At 48.2% G+C, this 27603-nt stretch overlaps 1 protein-coding gene across 6 annotated transcripts in view; it reads left to right on the top strand.

Annotated features, from left to right (window-relative positions):
- The window catches only part of NAV2 (neuron navigator 2), a 726136-nt gene that overhangs the window by 399866 nt on the left and 298667 nt on the right, over positions 1-27603 (top strand). Inside the window, exon 1 of one of the 6 annotated variants that reach the window (XM_077866219.1) lies at positions 7540-7738. The exons of the other annotated variants lie outside the window; for them this stretch is intronic. The gene's annotated coding sequence lies outside the window, so the exon portion shown is untranslated. Of the gene's footprint in view, positions 1-7539; positions 7739-27603 lie in introns of those variants that run through there. 6 annotated transcript variants of the gene reach the window in all.

The raw sequence follows: 27603 nt of genomic DNA, 5'->3' as shown, positions 1-27603 counted from the left end.
CAGAGCAAGAGGGGAGCACTTAGAATTCCACCTGGAAAAGCCATGTTTCTCTGGAAATGGGCCACAGATGACGTAACCTTGCCGTATCCCATTACCCGGTACTCGGCTAATCTTGGTACGAAACTTGTTTTGGTGAAACTTAAGCCTGGGGAAGCCAACTAAAGTACGTTACTTTCTCACTGTTGAATGCCTCCTAGACTTGGGCTAACTTTTCATCCAAAGAGTAAGGTGATATTTCCTGAGATAGCAGTGAGTTCATGTTTTGAAATTAAATGAACTGAGTTTATTGCATCGGTTGGCTTTTTTTTTTTTTATTTTAATTTTATTTTTAAATGCTAACTGCCATAGTAAGTGTTCTCTCTGCCAAGTAATGTCTGGCTGCTGTATGGGGAGGAGCGGGGAGCTGTAGACACAGTAGCCTTCAGTTTTTAGAGGTTGCCTCACTGCCTCCCTTGTTACGCCCTCTTGCAAATTGAGCCACATTATGGTTCAAGGAGGACCCCTTCTGAATTAATTGATTTCTGGACCCAGGACAATTTGGGGACCAAGTAGGTTTGTTTCCCGTTGTACTTCTTGAGTACGTGCCATGTTCTCTCTTCTCTCCTGCCTTCCCAAGATGCTTATGACTCTGTAAAGGATGGCTGCCTTCCTGCCTTACGCCAGGTAAGGAGGAGAAAAGTTCTCATCCATGGACACTCTTGGACAGCAAGTTGGTCAAGAAAAGAAAAAGAGCATGAGTATAATTAGATAATGTTAGGAGTTTGGAGTTTGGTGCATTATCCTTTCACTTAATTCCTGGAAGTTTCCAGTATTATAAGACTATGCAGATTGATTTATGAGTCAAATAGGCTTCTTCAAGGAGGCTGTTGGAGAACACTAAGGAGACCATCTATGGTGCAGTTCCAGGATGTTTCAGGAGCTAAGCCCTATTGATTTTGTCTTCACAGTAGCTGCTGTGGATAAACAATCCCACTTTCCATGCTACCCCCTTGCTTTCAGCCTACCTTGACTCTCTGCAGACACCCATTAAAGCATAAGCCCTGGTTGGCAGGTGGGAGGATGGTGGTGGAGGGAGAGCAATTGACTCTCCATCATCCCCACCACAGCACCTGGCACACATTGTGTGTTCAGCGAATGGGGCAGTTCTAACCTCACCATTCTGATGTGTCAACATAATGGAAAGTTGAATCACGTAAAATGCTGGGTTGTTTGTTGTAAGGTTAATGAAATAACTCGAGTGGGTCTGAGCAGTCACTGGCAGGGGTCTCTGGATGTTGGTTCAAGGTGCAGTCTGGCTCCCTGGCAGTAGAGGTCCACTCCAGATCCAGTGTTGGTTGAGTGTTTCTGCGTTTGTAGCTGCTTGGGATGTCTAAGGCAGTGGCAGTTATTCTAGGAGTTTCCCTGCTGTGCTGGCTCCTGGGTGGCTCCCCAGGTAGATTGGGCCCGGGAAATACAAGGGATGTGGAGATCTGCCTTGTACCTTCCAAGGAGGAGAGAGTGGTCATTTCCCTGTCTCCCCTTCCTTCCCCTCCACCCTCCTTTATGATGCACACACACAGACACACACATGCACATAACACAAGATCTTGACTTACTGTCATCAGAAACTGGGGTTCTGGACTGAGGTCTGGAGCAAATAACCAGGCCTTTAATATTGGAAGTCAAGCTATCATGAAGTCAAGCTACTGTCAACTATCTCTGGCTTTTACTGTGTGTCCCCGGCTCGTAGTTACTGATTGAAGGTGAGGTACTATATGTGAGGTATAGCTGTGCTTTGGCAGCAGAGGAGTGTGGGGGTCTGATTGATTCTGATAGTTAATGTTGCATTAGGAAGAAGAAACACTGCAGCCCATTCCACCTGTCCCTGTTTCAATTTCATGGCCTGAGACTGTTGGAGTGGTGGTTTCACAGTTGCTCCAGGTTGTCAGCTTTTGGTGTGTCCTAGGTGCTGGGTTCAGTTCTGAGGAATGCAGAGATGATGGAGATGTCCTAGCTTTCCTCCCAGGGTTTATGCTTTGGTGGGCTTCTCTCGATAGAGTAAGTCAAAGCTAAGGTGTTGGCATGGGAGAGGCATTCTTTGGGCAGGAGTCTTGTGGAGGCAGAGTCTACAGGGCTGGCCCACTGATGGTCACAAACAAGGAGTGGGGTTTAAAGCTTCCGGAGATTCCCCTAGCCTGGGGAATTTGGACTGCGGCAGTGTCACTGAGAGGAGCCAGAGAGCCAGGAGGACCAGGTTGGAAAGACAGGGGATTGAGACATTACGGGTTGGTTTGGCAGGACCATGCTAGAAGTTATTTATATCATTTTTCAGGTTTTACTGAATGCTCATCTAAACTGTGGTCCAACCCATGCAGGAGGATGGGAATGCGACATAAATCAAAACTGAGCCCTCATCCCTTCTCTTTCCTGGGGACAGAGACAAGTGGCCTTTATTCACCTCGTGAAGCACCTTATAACTCCCCAACTCCAGCACTTGTGATAAATTTTAGAGAATATGACTCAGGTCCGAGTCCAAAGGAAGGCTTCCTGCCTTCTCTCCCACGCATGGGTCACAAGGTCGAGCTAATGTCACCTGCCACCTGGGCTCCCAGGTGGACGTGCTAAACAGAGAAGAAAAGAGGGCCAGGGGTACCTACGCTCCAGAAGTGAAGGAGACTGCAAGGAGCCTTTGCTCTAATTCCTGCCTTTGAACCCCGCTTAAGAGTACTGATCTTTGCCAGGTCAGATTAGATGCCGCATCTCCCATGGCGGGTGGAGAGGGAAGCCAGAAACACAGAGGGTGCTTCCTTCTTCGGGGAATCCAAGAGGGGTCTTGGGAAAGAGGGAAGATGGAGAAGGTCCTCAACAGGCTCCCTGCCTTCAAGTTCTTAACAGACCAGCCGGGGAGGCCGGACTGACACAGGGGGAACACTTGTACAAATCATCGAGCCAGAGCTGTGTGCCAGCTACTCGCATGCACAGGGAGGCTGTGTTCCGGGGAGCTGTGGTCTGAGGCGGGACCTAGTGATCCTCCAGAGGGTGTAGATGAAGTGCTCCAGGAGATCAGAGGGAGACAGCCTGGATCGTGCCTGGATTCTGGAAACCAAAAGAACTTGGTCCAGATCATTACTTGACTCGCCTAGGCTTCAGTTTCTGTGTCTGGAAGGTTGGTGGAATCTTTTCTTGCCAAGAATGTCAGAAATCTTAAAGAGCTATGTGTGTGATAACATGACGGCATACCTACAGAAGGGCTGGCACGTAGCAAGTGCTGGAAAAGTCGGACTTCCCTGACTTCAGACACGGCCAGGGTGGGCGTCCTTAGGGGAGCCTCGCACATCTCGGACCTGGTGCTGGGCTTGCAGAATGAGCAGGATTTGGAGCAGGAGAAAGGAAGGGTTGCCAATAGGGTGAGTGGCAAGTGTAAAGACTCACATTTTCTTGATTTTATGAAATTTCTCTCACAAGTTAGCAGGAGAGAGGATTATGAATAAGACCACCTGGTTCTCTGAGCTCAGAGATAGAGGCCTCGCTGTCTTCTCCTCAAAGGACCCAGGATACTGGTCTAGCTTTTTTACCTTCTCCATTCTGAGCAGTGCTGTTCCAAGGACGATTTAACACGAATATTTCAAATTTAATATGTCCCAGATGTGGGGCTGAGTAAGCCCCTCCGACCATCTCCGTACCTTGCTCTTTGCACTTCTGTAAGCCAGGCGTTCTCAGCCTCCGCGCCGTGCACATGTGGGGCCCAGTAATTATTTGTCGTTGGGGGCTGTTCTGGGCATTGTGGGATGTTTAGCAGCATCCCTGGCTTCTTCATCCCTACTAAATATTACAGAATATTATAGAATATTATAGAATATTTAGTAGGCCTCTAGTGGGGATGATCAGAAGTGATTCCCTGAGTTTCCGGATGTCCCCTTAGGGGGCAAAATCACTGCATGTTAGAACCACTGCAGCAACGAGCCTTGCCATTTCCCAGCTGCTCAAGCCAGAGCTGCGTCTCTCCCTGGACTCCTCGATTCCTCCTTTTCCTACACACCTTCGTTCCAGTAGGTGGTACTTCTGTTTGCACCTCCCCAGCGGGTCTCAAGCTGGACCACTTCTCGTTTTCTCTGGGACAGGACACCATCATCTTCAACCTCAGAGAGCTTCGGTGGTCTCCTAACAAGTCCTCATAGTCTCACTATTGTCTGCTTTCAGTCCAATGTCTGTGGAGTACCCGAGGGGTGACAAAAATAGAAAAGGCGCCACTTGGCGTTCCTGCTTCAAGTACATTTCAGTGGCTTCACTTTCCACAAAGAATAAAACCCTAACTCTTCGCCGTGGCTTAGAAGACCCTATACTATCTCCTTTCCTCTTCTCCTCTCTCTTCTGTATCCTCTTAGCTTGCTCGCCAGCCTCCAGCTGCACCGTCTTGCCTTGAACTCACCAAATCTTTCCCTTCCCTCCTAGGAGTGCACCTAGACTATCACCTTGGCCTGAGTGCTCTTCCCACTTTTCATATGACTGGCTCTTTCCCATCCGTTAGAACCCAACCTAGTGGAGCTCCTTCATGGAGACCTTCCCTGGCTTGTCCAGCTGTCTCATGTAGGAGTGTCTTCTCCAAAATCTCAGTCCCTTGTTTTTTCCTTCAAACATCTCTCCTTCATCACATTGCTGGCCCCCATGAAGGCAAGAATCCTGCTTAACTGCTTTTGAACATGTCTCCACTACCAGGCACAAGATAGGTGCCCAATATGTGCTGACTAAATAAACGAATTAAGAAAGAGAGATGCCATTGATCTTATAAAAAAATTATTCACGAGAGACACACAGAGAGAGGCAGAGACAGAAGCAGGGGGAGAAGCAGGCTCCCTGTGGGGAACCCAATGCAGCCTGGATCCCAGGACCCCGGGATCACGCCCTGAGCCGAAGGCAGATGTTCATCCACTGAGCCACCCAGGCGTCCAGAGATGCCATTAATCTAGTTTAAAATTGGTAACAGCACATCTCTGGAATTAGACTTCTGATAAAATAAGTAATATGCCAATTTTTTTCTTGGAACCTCTCAGGACTGTCAGCAAATGCCTGATAAAGAGTAACTGCCAAAGAAATAATCTTTGAATAAGTGAATCAATCACTCATTCTTACATGAAGCATTTATGTAATAAATGTCACGTGAATACGTAATGATGAACATAAACAGACTTTAAGCAAGTAGTCGAAACCCCAAGGTCATTCTTCGACCTTCTCAGACCTCTATAGGGAAGGTTTGATCCCCCATCCTCATGCCTAGCTGCAAGTCTAAGGCACTGAGGCTATTTTCAGGCATTATTCAGCCAGAGTGTACAAATGGCATACTACCTGGCCCCTAGTACATGATCAATGCGTGTTTGTTGACTTGAGTTGAATCATCGAGGCACTGACGAAAAAGAGAAGAGAATTAGGTGAGTTTTTATATAGGGAGGCGTACTTATGTCTTGCCTTGGAAACAAATCAGGAACTCAGCAGGTCTTGATGAGAGCCAGGCAAATTTCATATCCCTGAGAGTTTACTATCCAAGGGGAGAGAGATGCAGACTTTGGAGAACAGGATAGCATATACATCTACTAAGCAGCAAAGTACTATTTTGAGTATCTTCTGAGTTGCTTTGAATTAGTATTAGGGCTTTTTTCTCTTCTTTCTGGACCAGACTCTCAGCCGTAAAAAGCATGGAGAAGTAATGAAGATTCTTTACATTCTCAGACTGCTTTCTGGGAATCCTGCAAAGTCCCGACTTCTTCTCTGATTACTCTTCTCATGGCTGAGTTCAAGAGCATTTTGCAAACCCGGACTTTGAATCTGGGAAAATGCTTTATGGCCATTTTTATGACCTCAAAGCAACCCACTAAGGCAAGTTATTTCCCTGTCTTTGCCAAAGGGGAAAAACCAAGAGTCTGGTAAATTGCCCAGGATCTCCCAGCCTCAGATGCTCACTTGTGGGCCGGCCCTCATACACGCGGCCGCTTGCCGGCTCCTTCCATCAGACGTGCTTTGGCTGCTCTGGGAAGGGCCTGTCAGCAACCTCAGCCCACATTTCCATGGACCTCATGGTCTTCCTCAGAAAGGGGGGAAGGCCCATTCCAGAGAACCATATACTGTTAAAGCTGTAAGTCTTCAGGGCAAAGTTCTAATCCAAACCAATCCTTTATACTTGGGCCAACTGAAATCCAGAGAGGAAAAGTGATTTGCCTAAGGTCACAGCCCAAAGTCTCCTGACTTCCAGCCCAGCGCGTTTTTGATTCCAACACAGTTGTCTCTTATTAGAAAAGTGTTCTCAGCACCCACGAGTTTCATTCTTAGGGGCAGGATGGTGTAGTGAGCAGAACAAGGGTTGGTTTTTTTTTTTTTTTTTTTTTTTTTGTTGTTGTTTTTTGTCTTTTGGGAGGTAATTAGGGCACTTTGGGCAATGGTTAAAGCAAGGCCTGCCTTGGCTCCTGTTCCAGCCTAGCTGTTGACCATGTGACCTTGCGTAACCCATCTGGACCTCAGTCATTCTCCTCTGTGAAATAGGGATAATTGTGATATTGTGTACTGCCCCGTGTGCTGAGGAGTAAATGGATTAATATACCTAAGGTCTCAGAAAAACACTTGGCACAGTGTAAGGGCCACAAAATATTCTTGTCACCGTGTGAATCCCAGCCGCATGCTGACTGTGTGACCCTGGGCAAGTTATCTGACATCTCAGAGGCTCAGACTCCCCCTCCGTAGGAATAATTCTGGCTCTGCAGGATTGGTCAGTAGATTTGAGGTGGCACATATGAAGGCACCGGCCCGTATAGGAGGTGCTGATCAAGGGCCGGATCTCTTACTGCTTCCCTAGGGGTGAGGATGCTGAGCTTGTGGGTGGTCCTCACAGCGTCTGCCACCGGGTGGGTGCCTAAATTGCTCCTTTTTCTGTTTGTGAAAGAGAGGGGCTATTAGAGTTGGATCTGCTGCTGCTTCCAAGGAAGCCCTTTCACTTCAGTGACATTTGTTTAAAAAGTACTTCTATTTTCTATGAGTGAACAGGCTCTGAGCACTTGCGAGGCGGCAAGTCCTGTTAACTGTGCCTTTACATGCATCATCTCATTTACTCTGCACGACAGCTCGGTGACATCAGTGCTGTTGTTATCCACACTGTATACATAAGGATACTGAATCCCCAAAGATAGTGACTTACCCTGAGTCCCATCCCTAGTGAGAAGGGGAGCCACAATGATTGACTCCGGATCAATCTGGACTGAAAAATCTGTACCCTTCACCACTCACTGCTAGGAACCGTGCCAGGCCCTGGTGGCAGATGAGGCCCGCAGGGGTTGACGGTACTCATACCAACGACACCAGAGGAGGATGGAGCACCCCTCCCGGGTTAACCATTACCACCTCACCGGCTGCCAGATGAAGAGGGCATGGCAAAGGAACCCCTCCCCTTGCCTTCCCACCCCACCCCACACACTGCGTGCACCAATCTGCTGCAGCCTGTGAGCGTGTCAAGCCCGCCAAGTTCCCTTCCTGGCCAGGTGCAGAGCTCGTGGGAAGCCGATGTTGGCATGGCAGGTCTCCACACCCCGCACTAGGCAGCAGGAAGCGGTGCCTGGAGCCTCTCAAAGGACCACCTTAATCTGCAGAGAGACCCCATCCCTTTGCGGTTGGTGAATGCACACAGTAGCAGAGTTGGGGATGCTGTAGAGTTCTTTCTTTCCCTTAGAAAGAGTTTCTGAGTGAGAACATCCGTGACTCGTCACCTTTCTTAAGCTCGGTAAGTGTTTGGGGGCAAGCCAAGTGGTTGGGATAGAAGCTGGGGCTGCGTCCATCCAGAGAGCAGGCCCCCAGGCCTCCTGGAGGAGAGTCGGGCTGGGAAGAGCAGAGCTGTGGCGGTGCTTGGTAGGTGTGGCAAGCATATGAGAAATGGGATCGACTCCACGTTTCATCTCTGCTGTGCGCCGATTACCTGGATCTGGGCCTCATTCCCTCTCCTCTAGAATGGAGATGGCCAGTTCTTCCCACCTATGATTTCTCGTGGAGTTCTGGAAAGGCCTTATGTGAGCAGAGATGCTAACACGGTGCTGAGCCCATAGGAGATGCTTTGCAGGTGTTCGTCCTCTCCTGCCTTCTCTGTATAGCCCTGCTGCTGGGCCCCCATGAGGGAAGGACCACCATGGGCATGGGGTGGGGGGACCTGTTTTTCACATGTACACATGGCTAATTCGTAGACCTAAATGGTGGCAGGAGGTGATTCAATTCAGAGAATGAAGGGAGAGCCTCCTTTCCTGCCGGTCTCCCTAACACACACATACTTAGGTCCAGGTCTCAGGCTTGAGGAACACCTAAGTCCTGACACTTCTGTCTGCCCTCAGCCTCTCTCCTTTCCTCTGGAAGTCCAAGCCCTTGCTCCCGGGGGGATTTGGTTTGAAGCCATGGAGGGCATGGTTCCGTCTTGGTGCCAAGCCCAATCCTGTGGTCTGCTGCAGGGGGCAGCAGTCCGTTTATATTTATTTATTTATGATTTATTTTAAATATTTTATTTATTCATTCATGAAAGACACACAGAGAGAGGCAGAGACAGAGGCAGAGGGAGAAGCATGCTCCATGCAGGGAGCCCGATGTGGGACTTGATCCCAGGACCCCGGGGTTATGCCCTGGGCCCAAGGCAGATGCTCAACTGCTGAGCCACCCAGGCATCCCAACAGCACTCCTTTTAAATAAGAACAGTGGTCCCTTTTCTAGGACCACCAAAGACTCAAGCTCTACCGTCTGGCATGCACGCCAGGCGTCAGGAAGGATGGAGTAAATAAAGCCTCCGCTCCTCCTTGCTGCCACCCCTCTGCTGCTCTCTGAGGAAGCTGGGAAGCAAAGGCCTTCTCTGCAAGCTTGCCAGCTGCTATGGAACTCAGCCTCTGTCGGGATGCGGGCTCTGGTTTATGTCTCCCTTTGGGACATCTCTTCTTTATTCAGGACTTCCGGCCTCATTAATAGGTACCTTTAATACTCTTATCTCAGCACGCCTTCTGGGTTTACTGAAGCATAATGCCAGAGCACATTCCTCCCTGGAAGTTACAGTTTGTTCTGGGGAGGTTTCAGGCTCTTGACTTTGAAACCACAGAGTTGGACTGGGCTCAGGTTATGGTGGGGGGGGGAGGCAGAGGAAGACGGGGTGCTTATTTCTGAGTGAGCCGTTTTTCTTGGATAAGGATGGAGATGCTGCCTTGAGCTTGTCCGAATGCATGTCTTATATGCCAATCGGTGATTGCTACACGTGAAGGCGTATGTTGTTCATCTCTGCTTCCAGAATTAGTGGCTGTATGTCTATTCCATTTCCCTCTCACGATGATTGAGTTTAGGAAAGGCGACCAACTCAGCCGAGTCCTAATTTATTCTTTCAGGAAGCTTTGATTCCATGCGCAAGTGTGCCCAGTCTTTCCTGGTTGTTTTTTCTCACTTTCTGTGGTCTCCACTACCATCACCTGGCCCAAGTCCTCTTGCACCTGAACTGTTCCACTAGCCAAATACCTGGGCTGCCTGCATCCAGTCCTGACCCCAACCCTCCATCCAGTCTTCCCACGGGTGGCCAGAGTGACCTTTTGAAAACTTAGATCATGGTTGCTCCCTGTTTAAACCTTCCCGGGACTGCCCATTGCATGTAGACCAAACTCCAACCGCACCATCACGGCTTGGGAGGGCCCACGTCATCTAGCCCCTACCTGCCACCTGATGTTGTCCCATCTTACCTTTTTTTCTTTGTGGGCAGGCACCGGGGATTCCTTTCTGTTCTTCTTTTTTTTTTTTTTTTCTTCTTCTTCTCTTTTTTCCTTTCCTTTCCTTTCCTTTCCAGGAATTTTCACAATTCCTGGCTCTTTGCTACCTCCAAGCCTTTCCCTTGGCTGTTCCCTTGCCCTGAATATTCTCACCTAGCTCTTCACATGATGCTTCCTTCTCATCTTATCTTCAGAAAAGTCTCCCTGACCCCCTAATCACTCATCCACTACCTCATATCACTCTCTGTCCTTCCCTCGTAACACTCCATGTACACTGAAATGGTCTTTTATAAAGGCCTTAGCCTGTTGATCATCCATCTCACACAACTTGTAGGTAAGTTCCATGACTTGAGGGACATGTCTGATTTCCTCCTGAATTCCTGGTACCTAGTGCGATATCTGGTCCAGAGGTGGGGCCCCAAAATATTTGTCAAATAACTGAACAAGCAGGCAAACTACTTGAGCAGGGTCTTCTGAAATGGAACACCTGTGTTTGGAGTTGAAGGAGGCTTCCTTCTTACCTCCCCCAAGCCAGCAAGGCTTCCTCCCCCTACCGACTGTTAGGATCCTACACCAGGTATACTGTGGTTATGTTGGTTATATTGGGTTGCGGTATCTTTCTGATATTGTGTTTCTCGCGTGCTTTCTGAGGTCCTAGTTTTGTGGATAGGCTTTGTGGCTGCTGAAGAGCCCAACTCAGTTGCTGTCTGTAGCAGGTGTGGCCCTGCCCTCCAAAAAATCATGGTGAGCCAAGGTGTTATTTATAGGGAGGATAGCAGCTATTTCTCCGGAAGACATTTTCCCTGATCCAAACATATTCTAGGATGTGATTTGTGACATCTCTGCTAAAAATGACTGTGGTAGACCCACAAGGAATTTGGTCTTATCCTGCGCTGTTGGTGGTGAGTCACTTCCTTGGCATTGTTTCTAGCGTTTTCTCTTATTCCCTCTTATGCTGAATTGGGGGGGACCCTAGTTGCCAGTAGCATCTTCATGGCATGGCTTCCCATGCAGGGAAAGTCACCCACTTCCTTTCCCTTTTATGATTGTGAATCTGCATCCTGGAGCTCCCTTAGCTCCACAGCCATAACTGTGGCTAAGGAAGTCAGCCATCGCCTAGTACTACTTCTGTTTAGTGCCAACCACATGCTAACACAGCTATTGTTTCCTGACTTCTTTGGAAGCCACATCCTAAAAAGAGAGCTAGTCCATTTGCATTCCACGATGGGCACCCCCATTTCAGCTTTAGTGTGTGTGTATGTGTGTGTGCATCTCTCCTTCGTTTTGTCACATCTGGTAGGAACTGGAGAAGCCCATGAGTCAGAGAATTGCCCAGAAACTTCTGATCCCCCTCTCTATACTAGAAGGAAAGGCAGGAGGCTGTATGTTTCAGCCTCAGTGTCATTTATGTTTATGATTATTCATAAGGACTCCAACAGGTGTAGGTATTTTTATTTTTTATTTTTTATTTATTTTTTTTAGGTGTAGGTATTTCTAAAAAGAGTATATCCAGATACCCATGTTTCACTGTTAACATTCATTTATTCGAATAATTTATTTTATTTTTTTAAAGATTCTATTTATTTATTCATTAGACAGAGAGAGAGGCAGAGACACAGGCAGAGGGAGAGTCAGGCTCCCCGCAGGGAGCCCAATGCGGGACTCGATCCTGGGACTCCGGGATCATGCCCTGGGCCAAGGGCAGACGCTCAACCACTGAGCCACCCAGGTGTCCCATTCAAATAATTTATTGCATATCTTTTTCCTCCCCCCAACTCTAGGAAAACACACACACACACACACACACACACGCACTGCATTTAGAGAAGTAAGTTCAACTAAAAACAACCATTGAAATGAATGATTTAGGGATCCCTGGGTGGCGCAGCGGTTTAGCGCCTGCCTTTGGCCCAGGGCGCGATCCTGGAGACCCGGGATCAAATCCCACTTTGGGCTCCTGGTGCATGGAGCCTGCTTCTCCCTCTGCCTGTGTCTCTGCCTCTCTCTCTCTCTCTGTATGTGACTATCATAAATTAAAAAAAAAAAAAAGAAAAAAAAATGAATGATTTAATTTAGATGGTGTCGTGCTTCCATCTGCCCTCCTCAGTACCCTGTGGAGGAAGCAGGCAGGTTCACTGGCTGCCTTTCCCCGGGCACAGGGGTGAAGCAAATGAGGTTCACTCACCTGCCCCTCCGTCTGCAAATGGCTATCGAAATTCCTCACTTCATCCAACCGTCTTCCTCTAAGAGCTCCCAAAGAGAAGTGGGACAGAACAGTATTTAAAATGAATTGCAAACATTCTCCGAGCTTTCTCATACTATCCTGATAAGCCAAGTAGATTAGATATTTGAAATTCCCCGGGAAATATATTTTGTAAGATTTAAGTCTGTGTCACTCAAACATCATCATTCTTACACCATAGTCCTATGTCCGACTCCTGGCTTCAGCTCAGGGCATGATCTCAGGGTTGTGAGATCGAGCCCCACGTCAGGCTCCACACTCAGTGTGGGGTCTGCTTGAGATCTCTTCCTCTCCCTCTGCTCCTCCCACTCATATGCTTTCTCCTTCTCCCACTCAAATAAGTAAATCTTAAAAAAAAATACCTGGTTCATATGCCTACTCTGCTACTTTGTGTTTGGTGCTTATGGTATTTGGGAGACTTGCTGAGCTTCTCTGAGCACCTGTCTGCTCCTGTGCGGAGTCAGGATAACAGTGCTGACCCTCACCTGGTTGTTGTCAGGTGAGGCCATGTGTGGGCTTGGATATGGTAGAGTTCTGGAAATAGTTGTCACCTTCCCTTTCAGCTTTCTGGGACTTGTGGGAGGTGGTTCTGACCAGCTGAAAGCCAGTTGGTGTGAACCTGGTCCTAATGATTTAGCCGCTAGGGCTTTCCTCTCCTATTTAGTGGTCCTGCCCTGATTCCCTTCATCGGGTCCTGGCACAGGCCCTAGGGTAGACAGATATGTTCCAGACCCACCCAGGAGAAGGGCTGGTGAGCCAACCCTGCAACATTGCTACCTCCCGGTGAATAGGAGCCCACAGCAAACGCCAGTCAATGGTGTTTGAGTTCATCTAGCAGGTGCACCGTATCCACTCGGCCCACTTACAATGTGTCTCTTATTTCCTGTCATAGACAATGTGCTCTCCCTTCTCAGTTGAGCGAAAACTTGGGCCGGGAGCTCCTTGACCACTCCCACCTCTCTGCCAATGCGAAGAGCTTGAGGCTTTTGCAGTTCTCCAAGCATCTGGCCTGCCTTAGCCAGATGACATTCGGAATTTTAATCTTCCAGTTATGGGTTTTCATAAATCTGGTTTGAAATCATCACTGCCAGTCTCATCTGCTGTGGGAAAATGGCTTGAAAGAGTCACAGGGAGAGGCCGGTTTGCGCGTGTGTGGGGATGACCCGAGAGCGCACGGGGCCTGCTGGGAGGGAGGCTGTGCATGGCCAGGTGGCACTTGTTTCTGACTGCGGATCAAGCCCTGCTTTAGGGTAACTCTGCTTTGGAAGCCCCCGCCGGGGCTTTGGGATCGCAGACTCGCACTGTGCCAAGCACTGTGGTGGGTGCTTTACCTACGTTATCCCTCCGTTCCCTTCCCATGACACCCATTGTCTAGGGAGAGAAACGCTGAGGTTCAGATCTTTTAAGTGACTTGCCTGAGATTACCGAATGGGAGGTGGAGAGGGGATTTTCCAGTATACCTGTCTGCCTCCCATTAATTTACGGAAGCAAAACCCCCAAATCCATAGATCTGGAACATGGGGACTACCTGGGTGGATAGAGGTTAAGGCAGGAGGGGTGAGCACAACCTGGGCCTTGACTTTGCCAAGGGCTTAGGAGTAGTTGGGACTTCATCTTGAGGGCAATGGGATGCCTTGAGGGCAATGGGATGCCTTGATACACGTGTGTGTCTACGTGCATTCATGTCTGGGTATGTGTTTTCACAGGAAAGTGACATGAATCCACTTTAGCAGTTATTCATGGCCTGCTCAGTGGCAGAGAGGTGCTAGTCCCTGTCCCCTTCCTGGTCATCACCACTGAAAGCATTCTTATGCACATGGGAACTCTCAGAGAGTCCACTGTTAGGCCTGCAAGGACCCCAGGGATCCTAAGCCCCCTGGTGGGGGGAACCTGCCAGTATGGAATATTTTTATAGCATCTAGAAAGGTGACGAAGAGTACAGAGGACATTCCAGATTACAGATCTTCACTGAATCCGTTCTGTAAATACCCAGACTGCTGTGTCCCTGTCCCCAAAACCCTGCCATGAAGCAGCAACCCCAGGCGGTTGGAGGGAACCAGCCATTGGGTCTCAGTGTGGGCAGACAGTGTGCGATTTGGAATCAGTGGCCCTTTGCAGTGAATCTGGTGCCTGCCAAGACTGGCCACCTTGCGTGCTGGGCAGCAGCTGGCCAGGACATCTGCTGTACTGGTGTGGGGGGCGGGGGGCTAGGGGAATCCCTTGAGCTTCAGAAAGCCTATGGCCTGCCTCTGCCAGGACAGCCCAGCATTTGCTTGTTCTCCTACAGAGCTTCTGCAAACTGCGAAGGGACTGGAATCCCAGACACTGCAGCAGCGCCAGCAGCAAGGAGAGAGGGCAGGTGTGTGGGTGCTGTTCAGGCCCCTTCCTTTGCCTTCTCCATGCTTTATTCCACATATATTGGCGAGAGCACCAGAGCCCCGAGAGACTCTACTTTGTGCGGAGCCATGTGACTTTCAGCAGCCAAGAGGAGGCCGGAACATGCTCCTTTTCAGGAGAGTAATTTGATGGAGAAATTGTTTTCACTGCCTGCCCCTGGGTTTCAGCCCAGAGCCTCAAACTTGGATAAAAGAGCATATCTTGGCAGCTTCCCGGAGCCCAGGGGAGCCCCTCATCTTTTGCTAAACTGACACACTTTGTTTCATTATTGCAGATGTGACCTTAGCGATGGTTTTATAGTGCTTCCCCCCCAACCACCACCATCACCCCTGCTGCACCTCCGTCCTCCCCACAGCGAGACTGAAGTCCCCCCCCCCCGCCCCAGAATCAGGTGTACTGTCCTCACTGGCAGTTCTGTACAGAGTGTGGTGCTGGGCCCACTTGCGATAAGCCTGGGCTGTGTGTGTCCTCTGGATGTCTCAGCACTTGGGGGTGCCCACAGCTCCGCAAGGGAAAAAGAAGACTGCAGTTGGTTTCCAGGCAAAGCTGCCCCCTTGCTGGGCACACCTGTAGGTTTTATAGGTGTTAGCAAGTCCCCAGGGCTTGAGAAGCAAGAGAAGTTTCCATTTTCCACCTCCCCCAGAAAGGATGAGCCTTTCTGCACACACTAAGCTCACGGCCTAACAGTGGACTCTCTGAGAGTTCCCGTGTGCATAAGAATGCTTTCAATCCACCACCAGGAAGGGGACGGGGACTAGCACCTCTCTGCCACTGAGCAGGCCATGAATAACTGCTAAAGTGGATTCATGTCACTCTCCTGTGAAAACACATACCCACACACGAATGCACGTAGACACACACGTGTATCAAGGCATCCCATTGCCCTCAAGATGAAGTCCCGAATCACATGTAAAGTAGCTCTTCTTCCCATTTCTACAGAGACACCCTGAGACCGGCCCAGTCAAGTCCTTTCCTGACCAAATTGTTTTACTCTGAAAGTCCGGGCCCTGACCTGATCTGAAACCCAGCTATCCTGGGGTGTAAGTTTAGTGTGACTCTAGCTTGGTGGCTTGGAGGTTCCTTGTCTTACGTAAGAGGGTGAAAAGGAAGGAGAACAGATGTCTGTGTGTGTCTGCGTGCGTGTGTGTATACGTGCATTCGTGTGTGTGTACGTGTCCTTGGGAATCTTTTGTGCATTCACTGTACGGCGAGGAGCACAAGAGGGTGTGTGGGAGAAAAGCTGGGCTGTCCACACAGCTGGCATCCCAGGCTGATGTCTCGTGTTGGGTAGGGGCTATTTAAGCTCTCGGCTTCAGAAAATTTCCCCGCCTTAGACAAAGCACGGGGCCAAGTGAACATTAGAGTCTCACCCAGCACCCACACATATCCCATAATTAGTGTCTGTGTTTCCTCACGGAGTTACGAGGACTGAGAATTTCAGAAGCACAAAGGGGAACTTTATTTTTTCAGGGAGTTTCTTTTTCTTTTTCTTTTTTCTTTTTTTTAACCCCTGAGGTAACCTTATCGTTTATTTTTCCTTGTCTGATTGCAATCTCCCTGGTCGCTGACAGTTCGCCTTTGAAACGAGTCCGCTTTGATCAGGGATATGGCAGCCAGACAGGTCATTTTTACTGTCTGTGACTTAGTCCAACCAGTTTGGCAACAGCAGGGGCCCGTCCCAGCGTGGGGAGTGGAGACTGGTGGGCACGGAGTCAGCCAGCCCGTGACCACCCCCTCTCCCCACGCCCCCCGCTGGGGCTCCCGCGAAGCAGCTTCCTTGGCCAGCCCCCTCCTGCCACAGGGATGCGCCTTTCTGCACGCACCGACACCTCTACCTTCGCAGGCCTACCTGCAGGCCCAGCTTCTCTCCAGACCGTCAAACGATAGACAATCTGTCTTCCGCTTTTGTTTGCTGGACCCTCTTTCACGTTTGCTTCTATCGAGACGAAGAGCGCCACTGTGGTTGTGCAAGATCTGTGTCTTCCCAGTAAGAGGAAGGCAGTTTGGGGGTCCCCCAGAGCTGGTATGGTGTTAAGTACATGGACATTGGCAGTGCTGCGTATATGAAGTGGGCTGGCCATTTCTAGGACCATTTTAGCAGGATGTGGCTGAGTTGGAAGAGGCCCTTGTTCCGGCAGGGCGGTGACGAGGGCAGTCTCCAGAGTGAGTCTCAGTTCCATTGCCAACACCATCACTTACTAACTCTGGGACCCTGGGCAAGTTATGTTGCATATAAGCTTCCATTTCTCCAAAGTGTAAGTAACATGACCAGAATAATAGTTGTGAACTGCCAGGGTTGCTGTGAGTATTGCATTAGAAATGCCTATAAAATGCTGAGTGTAGCGTATGCCGTAGAGTACGTGCCTAATGAAGAAGAGCTAATATCCTTGTTTTGATTTTCATCATCATCGTTGTCATCGTTATTCATCGTCACCCTGTTTGGTGAAAAACAGCCAGGGAGTGAGAGGACCAAAGCCTTGTCCTATGAAGAGTATTCACAGGAAAGCGCAACACTTTTATCATATGAAGAGTCATGGAGGAGACATGATGCTGAAGGGCTGGAAGGGTTCAGCTCTGGGCTTCTTCGCACCAAACCAAGACCAAAATTTAACTTAGTGGAAGGAAGAGCTTTTTAAGGTAGTGTGAGATGGCTCCCTTAGGAGCAAATCATTTTGGGATTTTTGGGAAACTTGGCATGGCGCTTGTATAGGGGATTTGTGCATCAAGGAGGAGGGAGAGAGGTTAAGGGGACTCTCTGGAGTCTGCACACTGTTTGTTTTTTAGGGAAAGCCACTTAGCTGAAGGTGCCACACTCCCTGCTTATACAGTGATGTTGACTATGTGATTATTTGGCCTTGCCCTGACCACCTGTGGTCTGAGAACTGGCTTCTCCTTGTTACATCTTTTACAGGGGACAGTGTCCCTGCTCTTATGCTTGGCTTGGCTGAATGATTAATTCAGGATACTTCAAGCAGTTAGCCCTCACTGTGGGCCAGGCTCAAAGTAGTATGTCCGTGTTTATTCATCCTGGTGAATGGTTTTGTGGGGACAAGAACAAGTCAGTGGGGACTGACAGTTTGCAGGACTTCTGCTCTCTCATACCAAGAAGGTGGCTAGGAAAGCCTGAGTTGCACAAACTTAGGATGTGTCTTCATGAGGACAGGAGCCCGCGGGCCTAACCAGAGGACACAGGTAGAGGGGAGGAGCCCTGTCCTCTCTGTTTGTTATAAACAATCATTCTGTTCACAGAGAAAGGCTTCCTTCCCTTCCATTCCTCTCCAGGTTTGTCACGTCCCTGTGCAAAGAAGGTCATGTGTTCCCGACTGGGGTTTATTTTTACCAGCGATACAGATGTTTCTGCTCTTGTGCAAGATTTCATTAAAGCTCAACCAGCGGTTTACTGTGGCAGGAGACTGCCAAGGTTAATATTTCTGCAATGCATTCCCTTCTGTTTGTTCTTGGCACCGAAAAGCTCCCAGGTGGGCATATTGTGCTTGGGGCCATGTATCAAAACCATACAGGGGAATCACCACCAGCGCATCTGTTTAACTCGGACGGAGCCTCTGATTGTAGCCAGTGTGTCAGCTTTGCCCTGGGAATCAGGCCAGGGGACACTTCCTCCGGTGAGTTCAGCTCACCTTTCACGTCCCTCTCTAGCTACAGAGGCTGTCGCGGCTACTCAGTTGGGGACAGGGGCAGAGGACGAGAGCACGTAGCAGCCTGGAATGCTGTATCCTTCCGCGTTACCTGCTGAGATGTGGGAGCCTAGCTTAATGGTGAGGGCAGATGGGGGTTCAAATCCCGTGCAGCTGAGGTGAGTCACTTATCTCTCGAGTGTCAGTTCTCTCCTCTGTATGAGGGGGTAGCAGTCCCTGCCTCAGAAGATGTGCCGATTCATTGAGATGCCATCTCTGATTGAGAGAAAGCAGAGTGCTGTGACACAGGAGCGTGCTTAGGGTAGGGAGCTGCTGGGAACCTTGGCGTGGAGGATAAGGTACAAGCCAGGGAGGCCCTCGCTCATCTCCCTGCTTCGGTGACAGAGAAGCTGTGTCCAACAGAACTGGTTCTACCCATTGAGCACAAAGGAGCAACGTTAAAAATAACAGCGGCCTGACTTGGACGTGTGTTGCCTCCACCTCACCCCATCTGTGGCTGGTAGCTTTGGGAAGTGGTCCTGGGCTGGGTGTAGGGACATTTGACCGGGGTGAGGGGAGCTTGAAGGCAGGAGAGGTCTGGGATTAAGGAGGAGACAGGAGAGGGATGTTATAATGTGATCTCTGGCCAGTGTGCTTAATGACCTCTACTCTTGACGTTGTGAATTCAGGTCTGCTGATTGGGTCGGAGTGGGAAGAGCCAGACCGCCTGCCGTTTGGGGTGTGTGTGTGTGTGTGTGTGTGTGTGTCCCGTGCCTCTGCTGATTTGTAGTGTCATCTAGTTAAAAGTTTATATAATGTTCATCCGAGTTTTCTAAGACTCCACTGAAGAAGGGAATATAGAGAAAGTATGTACTTTCAGTTGTGTTTTCACCAGCCTTATGTCTAGTTACCTATGATGCTTTTAATGAGTGTTCTGCAAACCATCCCTCTCGCACGCCACAGTACGGCAGCAATTGTGAGAACCCCCACCCTGAGTCTTGGAAGATATCCAAGTGCTTTGGGAATCGTCAACCAAAGACAGTCTTGTTTCTTCCATTTGAAGTGTAAGGTAGATTTTATTCCAGTCATGGGATAGTTACCAGTGGTCTAGTCTGTGAATGGTGTTGTGGAAGGAGCACCGAATTCATCAGGATATTGTGATAACCGGGACCTTCCATTTGCTGGCTTTTTTTTTTTTTTAAGATTTATTTATTTATTCATGAGAGACACAGAGAGAGAGAGAGAGAGAGAGAGAGAGAGAGAGAGACAGGCAGAGGGAGAAGCAGGCTCCAGCAGGGAACCCAACGTGGGACTGGATCCTGAGTCTCCAGGATCACACCCTGCTAAACCGCTGAGCTATCCAGGCTGCCCTATTTGCTGGCTTTATAGGATGGCAGTGACAAGGTGAATAATGTGTTCCCTGCTGGTTTCTTTATAATCCATCCAATCCATCCATTCTTCCTGTCCTTCTTTCCATCCATCCATCCATCTATCCAACAAACACCTCTTGGCACTTGAGTTGGCACTACCCTGCAAGGGGTATGGAGGTAATGATCCTAGATCCTGTCCCTAGAGACCTTAAAATGAAAAATAGAAATCAAGACACTTAAGTACCTGGATGAAGAAACTCAAGGAAAAAATTTGAGGTTGGTGGGAGAGCGAAGAGTGGTATTTGAACCACTGCTCTTTGATAAATAGGCAGGATCCCCGTTTGTGAAGACTGTGCCTTCTTACAGTGGGAGTGAAGGCCTTGAGGGCTGGCAAGAAGCAGTTCTGTATGAGGAATCGCCAGTAGCACACTGGGCTGAAGCGAGGGGAAGAGTGGGCCGTTAGGGGCATCTATGGCAGCAGCAGCTCTTGCAAGTCAAGTTAAGGATCTGGGACTTGATTCTGTAGGCATCAGAGAATGCCTACCTGGCAGGTGTGGCCAAGGAACCTGGGGGGCCCTCACTTGAACCTGAATGCCTGCTGAAAGATTTTGAGGAGCCTTCTACTTTACAGAGATTAGGTATTCGCTGAAAGATGGGTTAGTCTCACTGCGGGGTGGTGCCCGATGCAGCAGCAGCAGCAGATGGAACACCACCTACGTCTCCTCCTCTCGTGGCTTCTTTCTTTTCAAACCTCTCCTTTTCAGTTTGTCTCACTTTTATCCACAGTTTTCCCACTGTCTTCAGACAATCCTGTAAGACCTGTTTTCCCGCCTCCCTTCTTAACCGGCTAGGAATCTGGGAGTTTGGAGAAGGGGCTTCGGCCTCCATGACCTCTTCTATCTTTGGAATCTGTTCCTTGGCTATAAATAAGGCCGTTGCTTAGTGCCACTATTGATGGTATTTGCAGCTGTCCCCTGGGAGATGGGCTTAGATGAATAACCCGTTTTCAAGAGGACCTGGCCATTAGGTGACAGCTATTTATGCTTCCTATTGACTAGGGCCAAACCTGAGCTGTCACTGACGTTAAATTTTCATGTGCAGTGAAGCTGCCTTGCCTTATCGGGCTGTCTCTTTCCATTTGTTTGAAATATGTAACCAGGTTGGTCTAGGTTCTTAAAAAAGATGAGCAACGACATCTTGAGGGACTCCTGTGTCCTGGCTGCGGGGATTTTCCAAAGGCTAAATGGCTTACTCAGAGTCACCGGGTCAGTTGGTAAGTGACAGAGCCAGAGTTCAAACCGACTACCGTCTGGAATCAAAGCCGGGGTAATTTCCACGAAACCATGCGTGTCTGATTTCTGCACCTGGAATGTCACTACAGAGGGTTTTATTTATTTATTTTGTCCCCTCACGTCTCGTTCACCCGGAGCTCAGTAGTCGATTGCACGTGCGTTTTTTTTAGAAGCTCATTCATCCTGGATTTGCCTCAGTGGTCACAGTGCGCCATCCTTACACAGCTTCTTGCCCACAACCTTCCAGGAAAATAAACAAAGCCCTAAGATGTCAGACAAGATCCCTTCAGGCTTGATAGTCTAATGTATTTTGTAGGTGGCTGAATTTTCAGTGTACTTCTTCTTCTTCTTTTTTTTTTTTTAAAGATCGTGTTTATTTATTCATGAGACACACACACACACACACACACACACACACACACACACACACAGAGAGGCAGAGACACAGGCAGAGGGAGAAGCAGGCTCCATGCAGGGAGCCTGACATGGGACTCGATCCCGGGACCCCAGGGTCACGTCCCAGGCTATAGGCAGGCACTAAACTGCTGAGCCACCCAGGGATCCCCGAGATGATCATTCTTAACCCTGCCTGGGCTTCAGAATTCTCTAGACAACTTTGAAAAGAGAGAGAGAGGAGAGAAAGAGAGGGAGAGAGAAAGGGCAGATGTGTGGGTCATTCAGACCTACTGAATTATTCTTCAAAGGTGGGGCCTAGACATCTATTTTTTTTTCTTTGACATCTATGTTTTGTAAAAGCTCCCCAGGGGAATCTGACAGGCAGCGAGATTTGAGACTAGGATAACCAGCAAATTAGGGAAGTATGATGTGTGGATTGTGGACAAAGCCTCTTGGGTTTTTTTCCCTGCCACGAGACTAAGGTTGTCCAAGCCCATGGCATTTCTGCTCATTCATAGAAAGCCCTGTGGTCACAATAATTTGCAAAGGTAGTCTCAAATGAGGAATTAGAATATCTTTCCCTATAATACTAATCAAAGCCCAGAATTTGAATTCTGATCAGGACCCTGTAGAGGGAGAGTAAAAGTAGTCGGCCTTCCCCTTCTACTCAGGGAGCTATGCACCCAGAAAGATGCCTGTTGGGGTGGTACCTAAGCTGGTTTCCTGCTCTCTTGGAAGCTCTGGTTTTCTTTTGTGGGGCACCTCAAGGGCTCTTTTCTAGAACCTGAGATGAGCTGCCAGGTGCCATCTCTCCAAGGAAACACTCAATTTTCTTGCCCCAACAGTGGAGGCTACAGACCAATCCCATCCTATAATGGTCTCTGGCTCCACCCCTGGAACCAGCAGCCATGCCCTCTCTCCCCCTCAAGATTCCCTGGGCAGGAGGTAGATCCAGGACCACAGCCTCCTGCACCAGGACAGGAGTGTTCATCTCAAGCCCCACTATGACCCCCCTGAAGTACCAGGTTTGGGCAGGTGGGTAGAGGAGTGGCTTACAGCACGGAGTTCTCCTCCTCAAAGAATCCTCTCTCACCACACTTTCCTCTCTTTATAGCCTCCATCTGATAGAGCAGGAAATGTCTTGAAACCGGCTTTCTGATATTCCCTTGAAATCCTGCATTTTGCACATTTGTCTCACACTTACCTTGGTGCTTCTGTTGAAGCCCAGGCTTAGAAGCGGCTCGCTCTGTCTTCACTGTTACCTGAATAGGGGCCAAAGGCTGAGACTGCTGGGTCAGATGGGGTTGGTTTGGAGAACCTTAAGCAAGCGGTTTAACCTGTGTGGACCTCTGATTTCTCAGGAGTACCATGGGACCAGTCAGGGAAACTAAGTCCGAGGTTGTGAGGGTTCAATGCGACAGGTGCCCATAAAGGGCTTTGTGCCTGACACCCAGGAGGTGATCCATGGTACCCATTCCCCAACCCAGCCCAGCTAAGGCTCTAGACATCATAGCTGGCTTCGTTAAAACTTCACTCACGGGTGGACAGCCAGCTGGACAGGGGCTGCGTCGCCGCAGCTCCATGGAGCAACATTCTTCTGGCTCAGCCGGTTCCTTACGTAGAAGTCACCAGGGGAAGGTCTCCTGGAGGACTGTTCACAAAAGCAGGGTCACAGGAGCTAACTAACTGAATTAAGCACGTTATCAGGCATAGATTTGCGTCTACGAAGCAGATGGCTGGGACAAGATGATGAAATTAGTTTTATTACGTTTGGGGAAATTAATTTGTCACTTTATTTTTTGTTCTTTTTTTTTTTTTTTCTTAAAAGATGTGATTTTGTCTCTGGTAAAAGCAATTTGTAGAGAAAATTTCTCCTTTAATGGAAAGCAAGAGAGGTGCTAGGACCTTGAAAAACCTTTGTATTCTAATTGTCTATTAATAGTAAATTATGTAGAATGTGGCCAAGAGAACAGAAATGCTGCCACCTATTGCTGGTAAAAGCTGGCTTAGGTTTCCAAGCACATGGAGGATCTTTGAAATTTTCCTGAAAAAACATCTTCAGACCGTGGGCCATTGAGTATTAAATTCATTTTGGAGACGTTTTTACTCCACTAAAGTTCTTGGAATCTGGTGTTTTCTAACTTACCTTGTTAATTACAGTGTCTCCCATCACCTTTGATCTGGTTCATTTGGGGGAGCCTCGGGCATTTTGATTCCTTCTCTTAAAGGTGAGGAAGAATCAAAAGCAAAATCCTTAGAAACAAATAGGATCTTTTGAGATAGGGCTCCGGGGGTTGTTAACTGGGAGATTCCGGACACTTACTCTTTGGTCACAAATAGTTCTTTTCATGGCTCTTTTGAAAGGATCAAAGCAAAACCTGGAGTTTTGAATGGCTTCTCTTTTGTTAAGTCCTTTTATCCTTCACAGTTACTAATGAGCATTCCAGCAAATTCACCCAAGCTGGAAGAGCTTTGGGTGCATGTAACTAGAGTATAAACGTTATGCATATGTCCATGTGTGTTGTGTGTGTGTGTATACAAGTGAATGCTGTTTCTGGAGTCTTGTGATCTCAAATCTAACTTCAGGCAAGACATTCTCCCCTCGGAATGGCCAAATCTACGTGCTACCTGCGGGGCATTTAAGAGTTCAGACCCGGTACTCCTCAATTGAGGAGCTTTGCATTTGGTCATCTCAAGTAGACTTGCAACTTTACAATAGATTTAAATTTACGGAGACGTTGTGAAGATAGTACAGAAAGCTCCCGTTCATCCCACATCCAGTTTCTCTTCCTGTTAACTTCTTTTACTGTGGTACTTTCGCCACAATTAATGAACCAAAATTTAAAAATTATCATGAACTGAAGTGTATGGTTTACTTAGATCCCCTTAGTCTTTTCTAATCTAAGGAACTTTGTTCCAGGATCTCATCCAGGATGCCACGTTAGGTTTAGTTGTCTTATCTCCTTAGGTTCCTCTTGGCTGTGATAGTCTCTCAAACATCCCTTGTTTTGATGCTTTGGGACAGTTTTGAGGAGTATTGGTCAGGTATTTTGTAGAATGCCAACCCCCGCTCCCCGCCCTGAGATTTGTCTCGTGCTTTTCTCATGAGTAGACTGGGACTGTGGGTTTTGGAGGGAAGAACCACAGACGCAAAATGCACCTTATCAGGGGCGCATGCCATCCACATGACTTATCTATGGTGAGGTTCATCTGGACCCATCTGGCTGACATGGGATTTGTCAGGTTTCACTCCTACAAAGTTACCCTTTGCCGCCTTCCCATACTGTTCTCTGGGCAGCCCACACTCAAAGAGTGGCAGTTCATACTCTACTTCCTTAAGAACAGAATATCTACATAAATTATTTGGAAATCTTTTTATTCTATTTATTTATCTATTCATCCATTCATTCACTCAGTCAGTCACTTAACCTGTACCAGTATGAACTCATGAATATCTGTTTCAGATTTGGGGTTTTAATCCAATACCACTTTGTTGCCTAAATTGTTCTAGCTTTGGCCATTGGGAGCTCTTTCAGATAGCTCATGTGTTTCCTTGACATACTGCCATCAATGTTGGGCATGGGCGCACATCTTTACTCTCTGGCACCATAAGTGCTCCAGACTCATTTTGAATATTTCCCATCTCAGTCCAAGAATCCGTTTCTCTGAGGATCCCTGGTTCCTTATATTGGAGATTGGTATTAGAAACCAAGATACGGCCACTGAATGTGCTTGTTCCTAGTGGGTGTCATTGTTTTTAGATCTTTACAGTTGGCAAAATGAAGAGATAAAGGTGTGCATACTAATCGATGTATATACCCATATCTACAAATATTATATCAAGATAAACTAGTATATAGTCTATACCGCTAAACTATATCATCGTTTAGTTTATAAACTTAGCTTATAATTTATATAGTGTTTCCAACTCCATCACTTACCACATGGATCATTCTGCCCCAACCCTGCCTGCCACTTGCCTGTAACCCCAACTCCCAACAGTGAGAAACGTCTGTGAAGTTTGTTAAATACACCTGTGCCAGGGCCCATGTCTTGAGGTTGATTTAGATGCTCATTTGGGGCCTGGGCATCTGTATTTTAATAAACTAGATAGATTGAATAACCCCATTATAGGCTCACGGTGCCAGGTACTCATCTTTACAGCTTTTTGTCACAATTGCCCTCTGACATCTTTTTATGTCTTTATTTGACATCCTTATATGATTAATGTCTGTCACTCCCTCAAGACAGTAAGCTCCATGTCTGTGACGCTCATCACTCTGTATCCCCCAGTGAGGGCCCATAGTGCACAGGCACTGTAAATATTTGTTAGACCCGTGAATGAAATTATATACAGCAATAATGAGGGAAAGGAGAAGAAACATGATTTATAGACCCCTTCCTACATTTCCCAACACCTTTCTAGATGCTTTCGAAATACTGTCCAGTTTGGGGATTTGAATCCTGCCTGGCTGACAACAGAATCCAGGCCCTTTCTGTTATGGAGATCCTACCATAGGAAGCCCCGTTTCCTGCTTTGCATGTCACTGGAACTGCCACTGGCCCTGATGGAGCTGTGTGGGTGGCCCAGGAGGAGGCCAGAGGGGGAGAAATGGCAGCACCCATTTAGAGTCTTACCGAGGCCCCATTAGGAAATTGACTCCAATTTGGTTTGGGGAGAGCTGTGTTTTTTCCTTCCTTTTCATGCTCACAATGAAGGTGACATTGATTTACAATTCAGTGGGTTGGAGCAGAGAAGGGAGGCTTCTATGGGTGGAAAAGATCAATTAAATGATTATCCCAGCTGCCACACACTAATGCCTTTCTTACTGAGTTTCAGAATCAGGAAGCAGAAGGCCACCGCATTTAGCCTTTTACAGGAAATCTAATTGCCAACTTTGTGATGCCAAGTTTTATTAGATTGGGAAAAGTCAGTGTTAGCGGCTGGCAGTTTTCAGGCACTACAGAAAGCTTCTCACTTTCTGAGAAGTTCTGGCCACCTGGATTCAAAATGACCTTCCTCACTTCCTTGGTGGGTGCTTTTGCTGAAGTTTGAGGAATATAACATTTTAAGAAAAGATTTTTTTTAAATTTATTTGAGAGGGAGCAGGAGGGGCAGAGGGAGAGAGAGAAAGAATCTCAAGCAGACTCTGCAACATGGGGCTCCATCTCACGACCCTGAGATCACGACCTGAGCCGAAACCAAGAGTCAGACACTTAACCAACTGTGCCACCCAGGTGCCCCTGAACATAACATTTTTGCAATTTATATCTTTCTGTGATTTTTATCTGGGTTCTAGGGGCTGGGACTTATTTCTAAGAGCAAGCAGAATTATATATTGGCTTCCTGCCATGTGGTAGGACATGTGGCTGGGGATTCTAGCGGTGAGCAAAACCATAGATCCCTGTTGTGCATAGAGTCCTCCACCTGGAATGTTCTTCCCTGACATCAGTGGGTCCCAAACTGTAGTGTGTATAAGAATCATCCAGAGAGTTTGTTCAAACCCAGACTGCCGGGGCCGGCTCTCAGAGTTTGGGATTCAGGAGGTCTGGACTGAATCCTGGGAATCTGCATGTCTAACCGGTTCCTGTGATGCTGACACTGCTCTGGGAGAACCACTGCCCTTTGTCTTTGCGTGGTTTCCCTCCTCTTACCAGTTAGATCTCTACATGTCCCCTCCTTAGAGGCCATTCTTGATTTCCCTACATCATATCCCTCCACCCTTTGCCATGCAGTCTCTATCGCATTTTCTTCATAGTATTTAACAGTCTCTGGTATTAGCTGGCTTGTCAGCTTATTGCCATTCCGTCTCTCTCTCCCACCTCTCATCCTCAATAGAATTAAAGGTACAGGAGAGCACTTTCCCTCTTAGTCTAGAAAAGTACCTGCTACAGAGTACACACTCAGTAAGTACTTGAATAAATGAAGTCCTCACAAGCATAAGGAGTGTTACAGAGGAGAGACGAAGGAGGCCATGGGAGTGAAACAGGTAGACCTCAGGTGGGGTAAAGACATTCCACTGCATCCTACACGGAGCGGTTTCTGGGTGTGGCCGTAACACCTACGGCAAACACTGCACACCGGCGCTTTGCTTGCAAGGGTAGAAGCTGTGCGATTTGTTGGGAGATCACAACAAATAGATATTCAGTCTATCTAGCTTACTAAAATACAGATGCCCAGGCCCCAAATAAGCATCTAAATCAACCTCAAGACACGGGTCCTGGCACAGGTGTGTTTAACAAACCCATCACTTTGGATTTGTTTAATTGTTGCATAGCCTTCCCGTGGTCCTGTCCGCGTGGGAAAAGGCCATCCCCAGGGCAGATCAGAAATCCCTCAGGCAGGCAGCCAACCCTTGAACACCTAGGCTGGTCGCTAAGTTGCCAGGTCCCGATCACCGAGCTTGGCAGGACACAGGGTCTGAAACCGGCTGCTCCTGTTGACCTTCTTCCCGTATACGCTGTCTACACTCGTCCACCCACTAAGATCTGGAACCCACGGCCGTGGGGGCGCCCGGATAGCCTTTTCCAAACCTC

This window comes from Canis aureus, chromosome 23, assembly GCF_053574225.1.
Source record: "Canis aureus isolate CA01 chromosome 23, VMU_Caureus_v.1.0, whole genome shotgun sequence".
Classification (NCBI taxonomy): domain Eukaryota; kingdom Metazoa; phylum Chordata; class Mammalia; order Carnivora; family Canidae; genus Canis; species Canis aureus.
This window is presented reverse-complemented; position numbering and strand designations above follow the sequence as displayed.